The sequence below is a fragment of the Panthera pardus genome, unplaced genomic scaffold (assembly GCF_024362965.1).
Source record: "Panthera pardus isolate Hobbes unplaced genomic scaffold, ASM2436296v1 HiC_scaffold_27, whole genome shotgun sequence".
Lineage (NCBI taxonomy): Eukaryota > Metazoa > Chordata > Mammalia > Carnivora > Felidae > Panthera > Panthera pardus.
Genome location: NW_026526843.1, coordinates 40932654 through 40949275, shown reverse-complemented (window position 1 = coordinate 40949275; position 16622 = coordinate 40932654). Strand labels below are relative to the sequence as shown.

General features: G+C 37.1%; 1 non-coding gene across 1 annotated transcript; it reads right to left on the bottom strand.

Annotated features, from left to right (window-relative positions):
- Positions 1 to 428: 428 nt before the first annotated feature.
- Positions 429 to 538, bottom strand: LOC128773967 (U6 spliceosomal RNA). Its single transcript, XR_008418458.1, has one exon. It is a non-coding gene; the product is annotated as a U6 spliceosomal RNA (small nuclear RNA).
- Between the last annotated feature and the right edge of the window lie 16084 nt (positions 539 to 16622).

Genomic DNA, 16622 nt, shown 5'->3' with positions numbered 1-16622 from the left:
GAATTTATCCATTTCTTCTATATTGTTCAGTCTGTTGGCATATAGGTTTTCATAATACTGTGTTGCAATTGTTTGTATTTCTGTGGTGTTGGTTATTATTTCTCCTCTTTCATTAGTAATGTTGTTTATTTGGTCTTACCTCTCTTTTTTTAATGAGTCTTGCTAGAGGTTTACCAATTTTGTTGATCTTTCAAAGAACCAACTCATGTTTTCATTGATCTATTCTCTTGTCTTTTGTTTTCTATATCACTTATTTCTGATCTAATCTTTATTATGTCCTCCCTTTCTCTGGGTCTTGGTTTTGTTTTTTTCTTTTTCTGGCTCCTTTAGATGTAAGATTAGGTTGTTTATATCAGACTTTTCTTGCTTCTTGAGGTAGAGCTGTATTGTTATAAACTTCCCTCTTAGAACCACTTTTGCTGCATCCCAAAGATTTTGGACCATTGTGTTTTCATTTTCATGTCATCTTTGCACAGGGGCCATGCGAATCTTCTCTGTATTATTACACTTCTAGTATACGTGCTGCTAAAGTGAGCACTGTTTTCATTTTCATTTGTTTCCATGTACTATTTGATTTCTTCTTTGGTTTCTTGGTTGATCCATTCAGTGTTGAGTAGCATGTTATTTAACCTCCATTTATTTTTGCTCTTTCAAGATTTATTCCTGTGGTTGATTTCTAGTTTCATAACGTGATTAGAAAAGATTCATATTATGAATTTTATTTTTTTCTAATTTGTTAAGACTTGTTTTGTGGGCTAATAAGTGATCTATTCTGGAAAATAATCTTGAAAAGAGTGTGTATTATTGTTTTAGGATGGAATGTTCTGAATATGTCTGTTAAATACATCTGGTCTCATGTGTCATTCAAAGTCACTGTTTCCTTGTTGATTTTCTGTTTGGATGATCTGTATGCCAATGTAAGTGGGATGTTAAAATTCTCTACTATTATTGTATTACTATCGATTATTTGTTCATATTTCTTTTATATTTGTTATTAACTGTTTTATGTATTTGGTGCTTCATGTTGGGTGCATAAATATTTATAATTGTTATATCTTCTTGTTGTATTTTTGCCTGTATTACTTTATAGTGCCCTTATTTGTCTCTTGTTATAGTCTTTTTTAAAGTCAACTTTGTCCAATATAAGTATTCCTACCCTGCTTTTTTTTTGGCATCCATTTGCATGATAGATCTTTCTCCATCAACTCACTTTCAGTCTGCAGGTTTCTTTTGGTCTGAAATGAGTCTCTTGTAGGCGGCATATAGATGGGTCTTGTTTTGAATCCACTTTGTCATTCTATGTATTTTGATTGGAGTGTTTAGTCCATTTACACTCAAAGTGATTATCAATAGATATGTATTTATTACCATTTTGTGACTTGTTTTGTGGCCGTTTCTATAGATTTTCTCTGATCCTCTTGCTGTCTTCCATGGTTTGTTGGCTTTCTTTAGTGGTCTGCTTGGATCCCTTTCTCTTAATTCTTTTCATATCTATTACTGGTTTTTGATTTGTGGTTACCATTAGGTTTATATATAATATCTTCTGAATATAGCTGTCTTTATTAAGATTATGGTTGCTTACGTTTAAACCCATTCTTTACTCTTCTCCCTCTAATGTTTTAAGTATATGGTGTCATATTTTACATTTTCTTATTTTATGAATCCTTTGCCTGATTTTTAAAGAAATATTTATTTTTACTGATTTTTTTTTTTACTTTTCATACTCTAATATATGAGCTTCCTTTCCACTCAAAGAATCCCCTTTAATATTTCTTATAGGGCTGGTTTAGTGGTCATGAACTCCTTTAGTTTTTCTTTGAGAAACTCTCTCTCCTTCTATTCCGAATGATGGTCTTGCTAGATAGAGTGTTCTTGGCTGCAGATTGTTCCCTTTCAACACTTTGAACATATCATGCCACTCCCTTCTGACCGGCAAAGTTTCTCCTGAAAAATCTCCTGATGGCCTCATAAGGTTTCTTGTTGTTTTTATTTATTTATTTATGTTTTTATTATTTTTTAATATGAAATTTTTGTCAAATTGGTTTCCATACAACACCCAGTGCTCATCCCAAAAGGTGCCCTCCTCAATACCCATCACCCACCCTCTCCTCCCTCCCACGCCCCATCAACCTTCAGTTTGTTCTCAGTTTTCAAGAGTCTCTTGTGCTTTGGCTCTCTCTCCCACTGTAACCTCTTTTTTTTTTCCTTCCCCTCCCCCATGGGTTTCTGTTAAGTTTCTCAGGATCCACATAACAGTGAAAACATATGGTATCTGTCTTTCTCTGTATGACTTATTTCACTTAGCATCACACTCTCCAGTTCCATCCACATTGCTACAAAGGGCCTATTTCATTCTTTCTCATTGCCACATAGTATTCCCTTGTGTATATAAACCACAATTTCTTTATCCATTCGCCAGTTGATGGACATTTAGGCTCTTTCCATAATTTGGCTATTGTTGAGAGTGCTGCTATAAACATTGGGGTACAAGTGCCCCTATGCATCAGCACTCCTGTATCCCTTGGGTAAATTCCTAGCAGTGCCATTGCTGGGTTATAGGGTAGGTCTATTTTTAATTTTTTGAGGAACCTCCACACTGTTTTCAAGAACGGCTGCACCAGCTTGCATTCCCACCAACAGTGCAAGAGGGTTCCCATTTCTCCACATCCTCTCCAGCATCTACAGTCTCCTGATTTGTTCATTTTGGCCACTCTGAATGGCATGAGGTGATATCTGAGTGTGGTTTTGATTTGTATTTCCCTGATGAAGAGCGACGTTGAGCATCTTTTCATGTGTCTGTTGGCCATCTGGATGTCTTCTTTAGAGAAGTGTCTACTCATGTTTTCTGCCCATTTCTTCACTGGATTATTTGTTTTTCAGGCGTGGAGTTTGGTGAGCTCTTTATAGATTTTGGATACTAGCCCTTTGTCCGATATGTCATTTGCAAATATCTTTTCCCATTCCGTTGGTTGCCTTTTAGTTTTGTTGATTCTTTCCTTTGCTGTGCAGAAGCTTTTTATCTTCATGAGGTCCCAGTAGTTCATTTTTGCTTTTAATTCCCTTGCTCTTGGGGATGTGTCAAGTAAGAAATTGCTGCGGCTGAGGTCAGAGGTCTTTTCCTGCTTTCTCCTCTAGGGTTTTGATGGTTTCCTGTCTCACATTCACGTCCTTTAACCATTTTGAGCTAATTTTTGTGAATGGTGTAAGAAAGTGGTCTAGTCTCATCCTTCTGCATGTTGCTGTCCAGTTCTCCCAGCACCATTTGTTAAAGAGACTGTCTTTTTTCCATTGGATACTCTTTCCTGCTTTGTCAAACATTAGTTGGCCATACTTTTGTGGCTCTAGTTCTGGGGTTTCTATTCTATTCGATTGGTCTCTGTGTCTGTTTTTGTGCCAATACCATGCTGTCTTGATTACAGCTTTGTAGTAGAGGCTAAAGTCTGAGATTGTGATGCCTCCTGCTTTGGTCTTCTTCTTCAAAATTACTTTGGCTATTCGGGGCCTTTTGTGGTTCCATATGAATTTTAGGATTGCTTGTTCTAGCTTCGAGAAGAGTGCTGTGTAATTTTGATTGGGATTGCATTGAATGTGCAATCCATAGCTTTGGGCAGTATTGACATTTTAACCATATTTATTCTTCCAATCCTTCAGCACGGAATGTTTTTCCATTTCTTTATATCTTCTTCAATTTCCTTCATAGGCTTTCTATAGTTTTCAGCATACAGATCTTGTACATCTTTGGTTAGATTGATTCCTAGGTATTTTATGCTTCTTGGTGCAGTTGTGAATGGGATCAGTTTATTTGTCTTTCTGTTACTTCATTATTAGTGTATAAGAATGCAACTGATTTCAGTACATTAATTTTTTATCCTGCGACTTTGCTGAATTCATGTATCAGTTCTAGCAGACTTTTGGTGGAGTCTATCGGATTTTCCACGTATAATATCATGTCATCTGTAAAAAGTGAAAGCTTGACTTCATCTTTGCCAATTGTGATGCCTTGGATTTGCTTTTGTTGTCTGATTGCTGATGCTAGCACTTCCAACCCTATGTGAAACAACAGCGGTGAGAGTAGACATCCCTGTCATGTTCCTGATCTCAGGGGGAAAGGTCCCAGTTTTTCCCCATTGAGGATGATATTAGCTGTGGCTTTTCATAAATGGCTTTTATGATGTTTAAGTACGTTCCTTCTATCCCGACTTTCTCGAGGATGTTTATTACGAAAGGATGCTGAATTTTGTCAAATGCTTTTTCTGCATCGATTGACAGGATCATATGGTTCTTATCTTTTCTTTTATTAATGTGATGTATCACACTGATTGATTTGCGAGTGTTGAACCAGCCCTGCAGCCCTGGAATGAATCCCACTTGATCATGGTTAATAATTCTTTTTATATGCTGTTGAATTCAATTTGCTAGTATCTTATTGAGAATTTTTGCATCCATTATTCATCAGGGATATTGGCTTGTAGTTTTCTTTTTTGGCTGGGTCTCTGTCTGGTTTAGGAATCAAAGTAATGCTGGCTTTATAGAATGAGTCTGGAAGTTTTCCTTCCCTTTCTATTTTTTGGAATAGCTTGAGAAGGATAGGTATTATTTCTGCTTTAAATGTCTGGTAGAGGGGCTCCTGGGTGGCTCAGTCGGCTCAGCGGCTGACTTTGGCTCAGGTCATGATCTCACGGTCCGTGAGTTCAAGCCCCGTGTCGGGCTCTGTGCTGATAGCTCAGAGCCTGGAGCCTGTTTCGGATTCTGTGTCTCCCTCTCTCTGACACTCCCCTGTTCATGTTCTGTGTCTCTCTGTCTCAAAAATAAATAAACGTTAAAAAAAAGTTTAAAAAAAAATAAATGTCTGTTGGAATTCCCCTGGGAAGCCATCTGGTCCTAGACTCTTATTTGTTGGGAGATTTTTGATAATTGATTCAATTTCTTCGCTGGTTATGGGTCTGTTCAAGCTTTCTATTTCCTCCTGATTGAGTTTTGGGAGTGTGTGGGTGTTTAGGAATTTGTCCATTTCTTCCAGGTTGTCCAGTGTGTTGGCATATAATTTTTCATAGTACTCCCTGATAATTGCTTGTATTTCTGAGGGATTGGTTATAATAATTCCATTTTCATTCATGATTTTATCTATTTGGCTCATCTCCCTTTTCTTTTTGAGAAGCCTGGCTAGAGGTTTATCATTTTTTTTTATTTTTTCAAAAAAACAGCTCTTGGTTTCATTGATCTGCTATACAGTTTTTTTTTTTTTTTTTTAGATTCTATATTGTTTATGTCTGCTCTGATCTTTATTATTTTTCTTCTGCTGGGTTTGGGGTGTCTTTGCTGTTCTGCTTCTACTTCCTTTAGGTGTCCCGTTAGATTTTGTATTTGGGATTTTTCTTGTTTCTTGAGATAGGCCTGGATTGCAATGTATTTTCCTCTCAGTTCTGCCTTTGCTGCATCCCAAAGCATTTGGATTGTTGTATTTTCATTTTCATTTGTTTCCATGTATTTTTTAAATTTCTTTTCTAATTGCCTGGTTGACCCATTCATTCTTTATTGCAATGTTCTTTAACCTCCATGCTTTTGGAGGTTTTCCAGACTTTTTCCTGTGGTTGATTTCAAGCTTCATAGCATTGTGGTCTGAAAGTATGCATGGTATAATTTCAATTCTTGTAAACTTATGAAAGGCTGTTTGGTGACCCAGTATGTGATCTATCTTGGAGAATGTTCCATGTGCACTCGAGAAGAAAGTATATTCTGTTGCTTTGGGATGCAGAGTTCTAAATATATCTGTCAAGTCCATCTGATCCAATGTATCATTCAGGGCCCTTGTTTCTTTATTGATCCTGTATATAGATGATCTATCCATTGTTGTAAGTGGAGTATTAAAGTCCCCTGCAATTACCACATTCTTATCAATAAGGTTGCTTACGTTTGTGATTGTTTCATATATTTGGGAGCTCCTGTATTCGGCACATAGACATTTATAATTGTTAGCTCTTCCTGATGGATAGACCCTGAAATTATTATATAATGCCTTTCTTCATCTCTTGTTACAGTCTTTAATTCAAAGTCTAATTTGTCTGATATAAGTATGGCTACTCCAGCTTTCTTGTGACTTCCAGTAGCATGATAGATATTTCTCCATCCCCTCACTTTCAGTCTGAAGGTGTCCTCAGGTCTAAAATGAGTCTCTTGCAGACAGCAAATAGATGGGCCTTGTTTTTTTATCCATTCTGATACCCTATGTCTTTTGGTTGGAGCATTTAGTCCCATTTACATTCAGTGTTATTATAGAAAGATATGGGTTTAGAGTCATTGTGATATCTGTAGGTTTCATGCTTGTACCAATGTCTCTGGGACCTTGTCCCACAGGATCCCCCTTAGGATCTCTTGTAGGGCTGTTTTAGTGGTGACGAATTCCTTCAGTTTTTGTTTGTTTGGGGAGACCTTTATCTCTCCTTCTATTCTCAATGACAGACTTGCTGGATAAAGGATTCTGGGCTGCATATTTTTTTCTGTTCATCACATTGAAGATTTCCTGCCATTCCTTTCTGGCCTGCCAAGTTTCAGTAGATAGATCCGTCACTAGTCTTGTACGTCTCCCTTTATATGTTAGAGCACGTTTATCCCTAGCTGCTTTCAGAATTTTCTCTTTATCCTTGTATTTTGCCAGTTTGACTATGCTATGTTGTGCAGAATATTGATTCAAGTTATGTCTGAAGGGAGTTCTCTGTGTCTCTTGGATTTCAATGCCTTTTTCCTTCCCCAGATCAGGGAAGTTCTCAGGTATGATTTTTTCAAGTACACCTTCAGCACTTTTCCCTCTCTCTTCCTCCTCTGGAATACCAATTATGCATATGTTACGATGTTTATTTGTGTCACTTAGGTCTCTAATTGTCCCCTCATACTCTTGGATTTTTTTTTAATCTCTCTTTTGCTCAGCTTCCTCTTTTTCCATAATTTTATCTTCTAATTCACCTATTCTCTCCTCTGCCTCTTCAGTCTGAGCTGTGGTTGCCTCCATTTTATTTTGCAGCTCATTTATAGCATTTTTTAGCTCCTCCTGACTGTTTCTTAGTCCCTTGATCTCTGTAGTAATAGATTCTCTGCTGTCCTGTATACTTTTTTCAAGCCCAGCGATTAATTTTATGACTATTATTTTAAATTCATTTTCTGTTACATTGCTTAAATCGTTTTTGATCAGTTCGTTAGCTGTCGCTACTTCCTGGAGTTTCTTTTGAGAATTGTTCTGTTTTGTCATCTTGGATAGTCCCTGGAGTGGCGCAGAACTGCAGGGCTCTTCCTCTGTGCTGTCTGGAGTAACTTGCGTTGGTGGGCGGGGCCACAGTCAGATCTGATGTCTGCCCCCAGCCCACCGCTGGGGCCACAGTCAGACTGGTGTGTACCTTATCTTCCCCTCTCCGAGGGGCAGGACTCTCTGTGGAGTGGTGTGGCCCCTGTCTGGGCTACTTGCACACTGCCAGGCTTGTGGTGCTGTTTTGGTGGGATCTGGCATATTAGCTGGGGTCGATCTGCAAGGTGCACAGGGGCGGGAGGGGCAGACTCACGGTGTTGGGTATTTGTGATATGCAAGCAAGTTCCTTGATGTGAACTGGTTCCCTTTGGGATTTTGGCTGGGGGATGGGCGAGGGAGATGGCGTTGGCAAGTGCCTTTGTTCCCCACCAAGCTGAGCTCTGTCCTCCAGGGCTCAACAACTCTCCCTTCCGTTGTTCTCTAGCCCTCCTGCTCTTGGAGCAGAGCTGTTGACTTATAACATTCCAGATGTTAAGTCCCGCTGGCTGTCAGAACACACTCCATCTGCCCCTCTGCTTTTGCAAGCCAGACTCGGGGGCTCTGCCTTGCCAGGCGGGCTGCCCCTCCACCGCCCCGGCTCCCTCCTGCCAGTCCGTGTAGCGCACACCGCCTCTCCGCCCTTCCTACCCTCTTCCATGGGCCTCTCGTCTACACTTGGCTCCGGAGAGTACATTCTGCTAGTCTTCTGGCAGTTTTCTGGGTTATTTAGGCAGATGTGGGTGGAATCTAAGTGGTCAGCAGGACGCGGTGAGCCCAGCGTCCTCCTAGGCTGCCATCTTCCTCCAAAACTCCATCCTCATAGGGTTTCTTGTATGTAATAGTCCTCTCTTGCTGTACGTAACTGTCTTCTCTTGCTGCTTTTAATTTTTTCTCTTTATTGCTGTTTTTGTCATTTTAATTACTATGTATCTTGGTGTGGACTTCCTTGAGTTGAATTTTGGGGGGGACTTTCTCTGCCTCCTAGATATGGATCTCTACTTCCTTTCCCAGATTAGGGAAGTTTTCAAATTTATTTCTTCAATAAATTTTCTGCCCTCTTATCTCTCTGTTCTTCTTCTGAGATCCCTATATTGTGGATGTTATTATGCAAGATGAAGTCAGTGTTTTCTGTAAGACTATTTTCAATCTGCATAATTCTCTTTCCTCTCCTTTGCTCAGCTTGGTTACTTTCAATTACTCTGTCTTCCAAGTCATTAATTCATTCCTCTGTTTCATCTAACCTGTCACTTATTACATTAAATATATTTTTTATTTTATTTATTGTGTTCTTAATCTCTGATTTGTTCTATTTTATTTCTGTGTTAAGGGTTTCACTGATGTCTTCCTTTCTTTTCTCTAGTCCAGGGAGTATTTTTATGATCATTACTTTAAATTCTCTATGCAACATATTATTTATGTCTCTTTCACTTTTGTCTCTTGCTGTGGTTTGGTCCTGTTCTTTCATTTGGGAGATGTTTCTAATCTCCTCATTTTGTCTGATTTTCTGTGTCTTTATATGTGTTCTGAGAAAGTCAGCTACTTCTCTTGCTCTTAATGATAAGTCTTATGAAGAAGAGGTCCTGGAGTGCCCTGCAGTGCATTGCCTTCCATTCCCACTGGTGCTTCAGTAAGTATCTCCTATGCACATTGCATGTACTCTGCTGTTGACTCTTAACATCTTTTTCCTTCAGTTCAATTTTGCAGAGGCTCTTTTTGCCTAATGTGTGCAGTGTTTGGTTCCCAGTAGTGGTCGGGCACGTTTTAAACAAGGTGTGTGATGGTCTGCTTACAAAATGAGACCCACTGCCACTACTGCCAGAACTGAGATCCCACAATAGGTGTGGATCAGGAGACGTGGTGCTTCTGAGGTTTTCCCTGGTCTTCTGAGGGAGGTGACCCACAGTGTAGAGACTCAGATGAGTATGACTATGAAGAGTGGATCCGTGGAAGCACAGGGGTTGGGGCTTGTTGTAAGCAAATTAGGTAAAGAGTGTTGGTGCTATGATGGTTCTCACAGGTGGCCTTTGTTTATGCTGGGGAGCTGGGGAGGGAAATGGTGCTTGCCAGCTCCTTCATTCCTGGAAGGGTCTTCCCATGATCCCTGTGTCTCTGAGCCATGCTCTGAGATGAGCAAATCACTCACCTTCATGTCTGTCCCCATTGTTTTCCAAACTGCTGGCTCTACAAAGTATCTGCATAAGCTGTTTGTTGTGCTATCTCTTTAAGGGCAGGGTACAGTTCCTAAAGCTTTGGGGTTCTCCAAGAGCCAAACCTTCCAGTTTTTTAAATTCCAGGCTTTAACTCTTGCTGGTTTTAGGAACTCATGAAATTCAGCCACTCTCACTTTCGAAGGCAAATATTACAGAGATTCATCTTCCCTGTTCCTGGGCTCCCTGGTGTGAAAGTCTGTTTTCTGCCCTTCCCTGTACCACCAACTCCCTCCCCACCTTGGATGGCTACTAAGGTGGGGAGGGCTCAAAGGAGTCCATTTTGCTCCCAGATCACTCCTTCACCCCTTCTACATTCTTCAAGGTGGCCTCTTCCCTGCCTTTAGTTGTGGAGTTTGTTCTTCCAGTCTTCAGGTCATTTCCTGAGTTATTTACACTGATACGGGTGTTACCTAGTTGTATCCATGGGACAAGGTGAGCTTAGGGTGCTCATACTCTGCCATCTCTCTCCTACTGTTCTTATATCTGTGTTACCTCATTGTTCCCTTTTAGCATTTTTAATCTTATAGTAATTATTAAATGAGGTAACTATTAAAATATGTTTAAATAACTGTTGTGGTTTTTTATTTCCTGACTGGACATGATATACATGTAGTTTTTTATTCTAATCACTTTTACAGTTTTTTGTCTGGTTTTCTGCATTTTCACTATGATGTACCTAGTTGCAGTTTTCTTTGTATTTATTTAGCTTGGGGTTTGTATCTCTTCTTGAATCTGTGACTTTTTTTATTTTCATTACTTACAGAAAATTCTAGGCCATTTTATCCTCAACTGTTGCCAATTCTTTCTTCCTTTTTATATTATAACTCCAGTTTCACATCTGTTAACTGTTTTCACTGTGTTCCACAAGTCTCATTTGCTCTTTGTTGCTTTTTTTTAAAGTTTTTCTCTTTTTGATTTATCTGTATATATTCTACTGTGGCTTAATTTCCAGTTCGGTCATTTATATTTCCTGTGTTTAATCCACCATTTTACTCATTTAAAAAGTCCTTAATTTTATTAACCTTTGGTTTCAGTTCTACAATTCCATTTGTAATTTAAAAATAACCTCTGTAGTTCTATCAGATTCGCTTTATAGATTTAAAACTTAGGTATATCAACGTTTCAGAATGAATACTTTCCTTTTATCATAATGAAATGTCCTTCCAAGTCCTTTGCAAGACTAATCTTTTTACAAATGTGCTACCTTCTGGTATTAAGTTAGTTAACACTTGATTTACTTTTGTTTGCAACTGCCAATATATCTTTATCTGTTTATCATGGTTTTTTGAATATTTTCAATTACTTTTTGAGGTAATTGTAAATTTATGTATAGTTATAAGAAATAACACAGTAAGATCCCCTGTACCCTTCACCCAGTTTCCCTCAATGGTAACAATTTGCACAACTGTAGAAGAATATCACAAACAGGAAATTTACATTGATGCAATTTATTAATTTATTCAAAATTCACCAGTTTTACATATATCCAATTGTGTGTATTTAGTTCAATACACTATATCACAGGCTTGGATTGATGTATCTACTATTATAGTCAAGATGCAGAACAGTTTTGTTATCACAAGGATCCCCGAAGCTGTCCTTTCATAGCCACATCTACTACCCTCTCCCTACTCCACTGTTACCCTTAACCCCTGACAACTACTAACCAGCTCTCCATTTCTAGAATTCCTTCAAGTGTTTTCTCTTTTTTTGAATTAGAATATTTCAGTTCAATTTGTTATAGTGTCAAATGGATTTACAAGTTCAATTTATTATGGTGTCAAATGGATTTACAAATATTGTACTTACCATTCTGCTAACACAATGTGAAAATTTAAGAGGGATATTTTTCTCCAGTAAAACTAGGGTTTCACAGTCTTTGATATGTGATGTTAAAGTTATACAGGCAGAACTGTATATATGTAACTTTTTAGGATTAACTTTTTTCACTCATCATAATTCTCTGAAGATTCATCCAGATTATTACATGTATCAATAAGTTTGTTACTATTCATTACTGAATAGTATCAGTTTGTTAAACCATTCACCCACCAAGGAACATCTGGGTTGCTTCTAATTTGGGGCTATTAAAAATAAAGTTATAATGGACATTGATGTACAAATTTTTGTGTAAACTTAGATTTACATTTCTATGACATAAATGCTTAGGAGTACAACTACTGGATCCTATGGCAGTTGCATGTTTAGTTTGATAAGAAGCTGCCAAATTGCTTTCTAGAGTGGCTGAACCATTTTACATTCCTACTAGCAATATCTCAGTGATGAAGTTTCTCTCTGCATTACCACCAGTATTTCATGATATCACAGTTTTTTTTTAATTTTAACTGTACTTATAGATGTGCAGTGATATCTCATTGTGGTTTTAATTTGCATTTCCTGATTAGCCAATGATGTTTAACATCTTTTCAAGTGCTTATTTGCCATCTGTACAAACCTTTTGGTGAAATGCCTCTTCATGTCTTTTGTCCATTTTCTAGCTATACTTTTTAGTGTATTTGCTGTTTTGAGAGTTCTTTATATAGTCTTGATACTAGTCCTTTGTTAAATATGAGGTTGCAAATAATTTATCCCTGTCTGTAGCTTATATTTCATCTTCTGAACAAGGTCTTTTGCAGAGCAATAGTTTTACATTTTAATTAGGTTCTGCTAATTCATTTTCCCTTTGCTTGTGGTACCTACTCTAAGGACTCTTTGCCCAGAGCTATATCCCAAAAACTCTCTCCTTTGTTTAAGGTTTTGTAGTTTTGCATTTTACATGGAGTTAATTTGTGTATAAGGTATAAATTTTAGTTTGAGGTTTTTATTATTGTTGTTGTTGCATATGTGTGTCCAATTGCTCCAACATCATCTGTTGAGAAGACATCCTTCCATTGAAATATTTTTGTACCTTTGTTAAGAATCAGGCATATTTGTATGAGTCTATTTCTGGGTTCTCTATTCTCCACAGATCTACCTATCACATTGTCTAGATTATTCTACCTATATATTAATCTTTAATATTGTTAATCAAATTGTTCCAGATCTGGCCATTGGGAGCTCTTTCAGTCAGCTCCTGTGTCCCTTTGACATATCCCCATAGGTTTTTTTTTTTTAGCACTTTTTAACTTTTTGGTGGTACAAGGTATTACAGGCTCATCTTTGCATTCCCTGACCCATCCCCTCAATTAGCCATTTCTCTAAGGACTCTTGGTTTCTTTTATTAGAGTGGAATTAGAAGTGAAGATATGGGTGTTGGATGTGCTCATTATTTTTTTTTTTTATGTTTATTTCTTTTTGAGAGAGCGTGCACAGGGGAGGGGCAGAGAAAGAGGGATACAGAGGATCCGAAGTGGGCTCTGCACTGACAGCAGAGAGCATGATGCAAGGCTCAATTATGCCCTGAGCCACCCAGGCACCTCTGGATGTGCTCAATATTACTGGATTGTCATTGCTTCTAAGCCTTCTCAGCAGTTAGGGCTTAGAAGTATATGTGTATATGCTAACCTAAGTATACACACATATCTATAGTTAGTTCTATATTTACCCATCTCTATATTTAGCTAAACATGAGTTCATACTGATGTTTCCAACTCTGATATATAATCACATGCTTTATCCAAGCCTTCACTTCTTGCCTATTGGGATCACATTAAATCTGTGGATCAAAATGGAAAGAATTGACTTCTTAACAATATTGAGTCTTCCCATCTATAAACATGAAATATCTCCATTTATTCATCTCTTTGATTTCTTTTACCGGTGTTTTATAGTTTTCCATATATAAATCATATACATATTTTGTAAAATATATATATTTTAAATTTTTGAGTGCTATTGAAAATGATTATTTTTTTTCAAATTTCTTGATGTAATTGTTGCTAGTTGTATTTTGTGTTGACTTTTGTGTATTGACTTGTAAGCAGTGACTGCTGCTATACGTGATTAGTTCCAGGAGTCTTTTTGTAGATTCTTTTGGTTTTCTACATAGACATTCATGTCATCTGTAAATAAGAACAGTTTTCCTCTTTTCCAGTCTACATAATTTTAATTTTTTTTCTTATCTTATTTTACTATATAGGACTATCTAGGACTTCCTGTATGATTTTGAATATGAGTGGTGAGAGAAGACATCCTTGTCTTGTTCCCAATCACTGGGGAAAAGACTTCAGTCTTTTTCTGTTAAATATGATGTCAAATACTGGAGTTTTTAAAAATATACTTTTTATTAGCATGAGGAAATTTCCTCTATTCCTGGTTTTTGGAGTGTTATGTGTTATGTTTTGTCAAATGCCTTTTCTGCATCTATTAAAATAATCATATACTTTTTTTCTCAATCTATTAATTCATTACTGACTGACTTACAAATGCCAAACCTGCTTTGTGTTTCTGGAATGAATCCCACTTGGTTATGACACATTATCCTTTTGATATTTAGCTGGATTTAATTACTAATCTGTTATTGTTGATATTTGTTTGCATCCCATGAAATATTGGTCTGTTGTGTTTTTCTTTAAATGTATTTATTTTTGGTATTATGGTGATACTTATAAGATATGTTGGAAAGTGTTCCCTCTTCTATTTTCTGGAATTGATTGTGAAAAATGAGTATTGTTTCTTTCTTAAATGTTTGGTAGAATTTACCAGTAAAACCATCTGAGATAAGAATGGTGATTTCTCTTTTTTAAAGGTTCTGGGGCGCCTGGGTGGCCCAGTTGGTTAAGCATCTGACTTCGCTCAGGTCATGATCTAGCAGTTCATGAGTTCAAGCCCTGCATTGGGCTCTGTGCTGATAGCTCAGACACTGGAGCCTGCTTCAGATTCTGTGTCTCCCTCTCTCTCTGCCCCTTCCCTGCTTACACTCTGTGTCTCTCTTTCTCAAAAATAAATAAACATTAAAAAATTTCTTTAAAGTTTTTTAAGTAGTAATTCAATATTTTAATAGATATAGAGTTTTTACAGTTATCTATTTCTCCTTAAGTGAGTTTTGGTAGTTTGTGTCTTTTAAAAGTGCTGCTGTGATAAAGTCTCATTCTTTTAGTAGGCCTGTGTCTCAGAAGTATGGTTTGCACACGTGTTTCTGTCTTTCCTTCGGGGATATGGCTTTTTTTGTTTTGTTTTGTGTTTTGTTTTTGGGGGGTTTTGTTTTGTTTTGTTTTTGCCCTTGTTTCTGCTGTCTTCCTTGGCTCAATGGCTCCAATCTACTTCCATAGAGCCCTGGTTTCTATTGACTATGTTTTTCTCCCCCGTAGGTTAAAAAGGAAGACAGAAAGGCTGAAGAGGTTTAGAACAGAGAATTCCCTTCTCCCAGGTGGAATAAACTTCTAATTCACTCTGGTGAGTCTTTCTGCTGGAAAGCAAGCTTATGTTATGGAGAAAAACCTGGGAGGTTTTCTTAATTAACTTTTTCCTTCTGCCTGCTACAGCTAAGGCTCCACACAGGAGAACATGATAGGGAACCTGGTAGGGTTCCTGAAAGAAAAGCTCATGAAAATGTGTGGAACCTTCTATGATTGCAGCCCCAAGGATTTTCTCACTCTCATGTTAGTTCACATTCAGCCTCCAGCAATTCATTAAATTTACTGGTGAATAAGTGGTCTTACTGCTTATAGCATCCAGATGCTTCTGTTCCAAGTAAGTGTATCTTACATGCTATTTATCTCAGAATGTGGCTTTCTCCTAGTGTGGTATTTTCTCCTATGACACCAGTTATCTGATGAGTCAAGGAAAATTACTGATTTTCAGTTTGTCCAGTTTTTTCTTACTGTAAGGATGGGAGTGATGTCTTCCAATCTCTTTATTTGTTAAGGTTAAAAACAGAAGTCATCCTCTCTATGGTTTCTGACTCTATAATTATATGCATAGTTTCATTCCTAATATCAATGATTTGTATTTTTATCCTCTTTTAAGAATTAATATTTAATTACATAGTTAAAACATAAATGACTTCTGAAAATTTACAATATTATATGATAATAATGTCCCAATTCACTACTTGCATCCATTCTAGTCCTCAACTGCCTTTATTTGTAACTCTTTTGTTACATTTGTGCATACCCTCCTATACATGTATTTATAGTTATATCTTAATAGAAAAAAATTAATATCATTTGCCACATAAAAGTAGATGTTAAACAATTATATTATTACAGAAATTTAGGCCTATAAATTATTTTTTCCAATCCATTGTAATGCATTTAGATCCTACTCATTCTTTTTTTTTAATTTAATTTTATTTTTTAGCTTACTTCCAAGTTAGCATATAGTGCAAAAATGATTTCAGGAGTAGGTTCCTTAATGCCCCTTACCTATTTAGCCCATCCCCCCTCCCACAACCCCTCCAGTAACCCTCTGTTTGTTCTCCATATTTAAGAGTCTCTTATGTTTTGTCCTCCTCCCAGTTTTTATATTATTTTTGCTTCCCTTCCCTTGTGTTCATCTGTTCTGTGTCTTAAAGTCTTCATATGAATGAAGTCATATGATATTTGTCTTTCTCTGACTAATTTCGCTTAGCATAATACCCTCTAGTTCCACCCACGTAGTTGCAAATTGCAAGATTTCACTTTTTTTGATTGCCGAGTGACACTCCATTGTATATATATATACCACATCTTCTTCAACCATTGATCCATCGATGGACATTTGGGCTCTTTCCATACTTTGGCTACTCATTCTTTTTGATGGATACATACTATTCTATTTTTGGAATAGACCATAGATGTATTCATTCCCTCTTTATGGATTTCTTGCTTCTTTCCAGATTTTTTAAATGACAAAAGATAGTGCAAATAATAATGGAAGAGCCTCCTGGAAGCATGGGCAATACCTTGTCTTTGAACACAATTAAAGGATCTCTGTATGTGATGAAACAATCACTTGCCTAGTACCTTTACCTCAAGGTTGATAATTATGGAAAATACTCTTATATTTTAATCCAATACACCATTACTGAAATAATTACAATTACGGGATCTTTGTGGAAGTCTAATCTATTGTGGTTTTCTGAATATTTAAGCATCTTTCATTAAAATTTATTGCTGCATTGTAGGCAGGAGTATGAGTTCTACTGGGGAAATGGTCTGTGAATGGGTAAGGGTTCACATCAGAATTTTTAAAAATCCATCCAAATAAAAATAAAA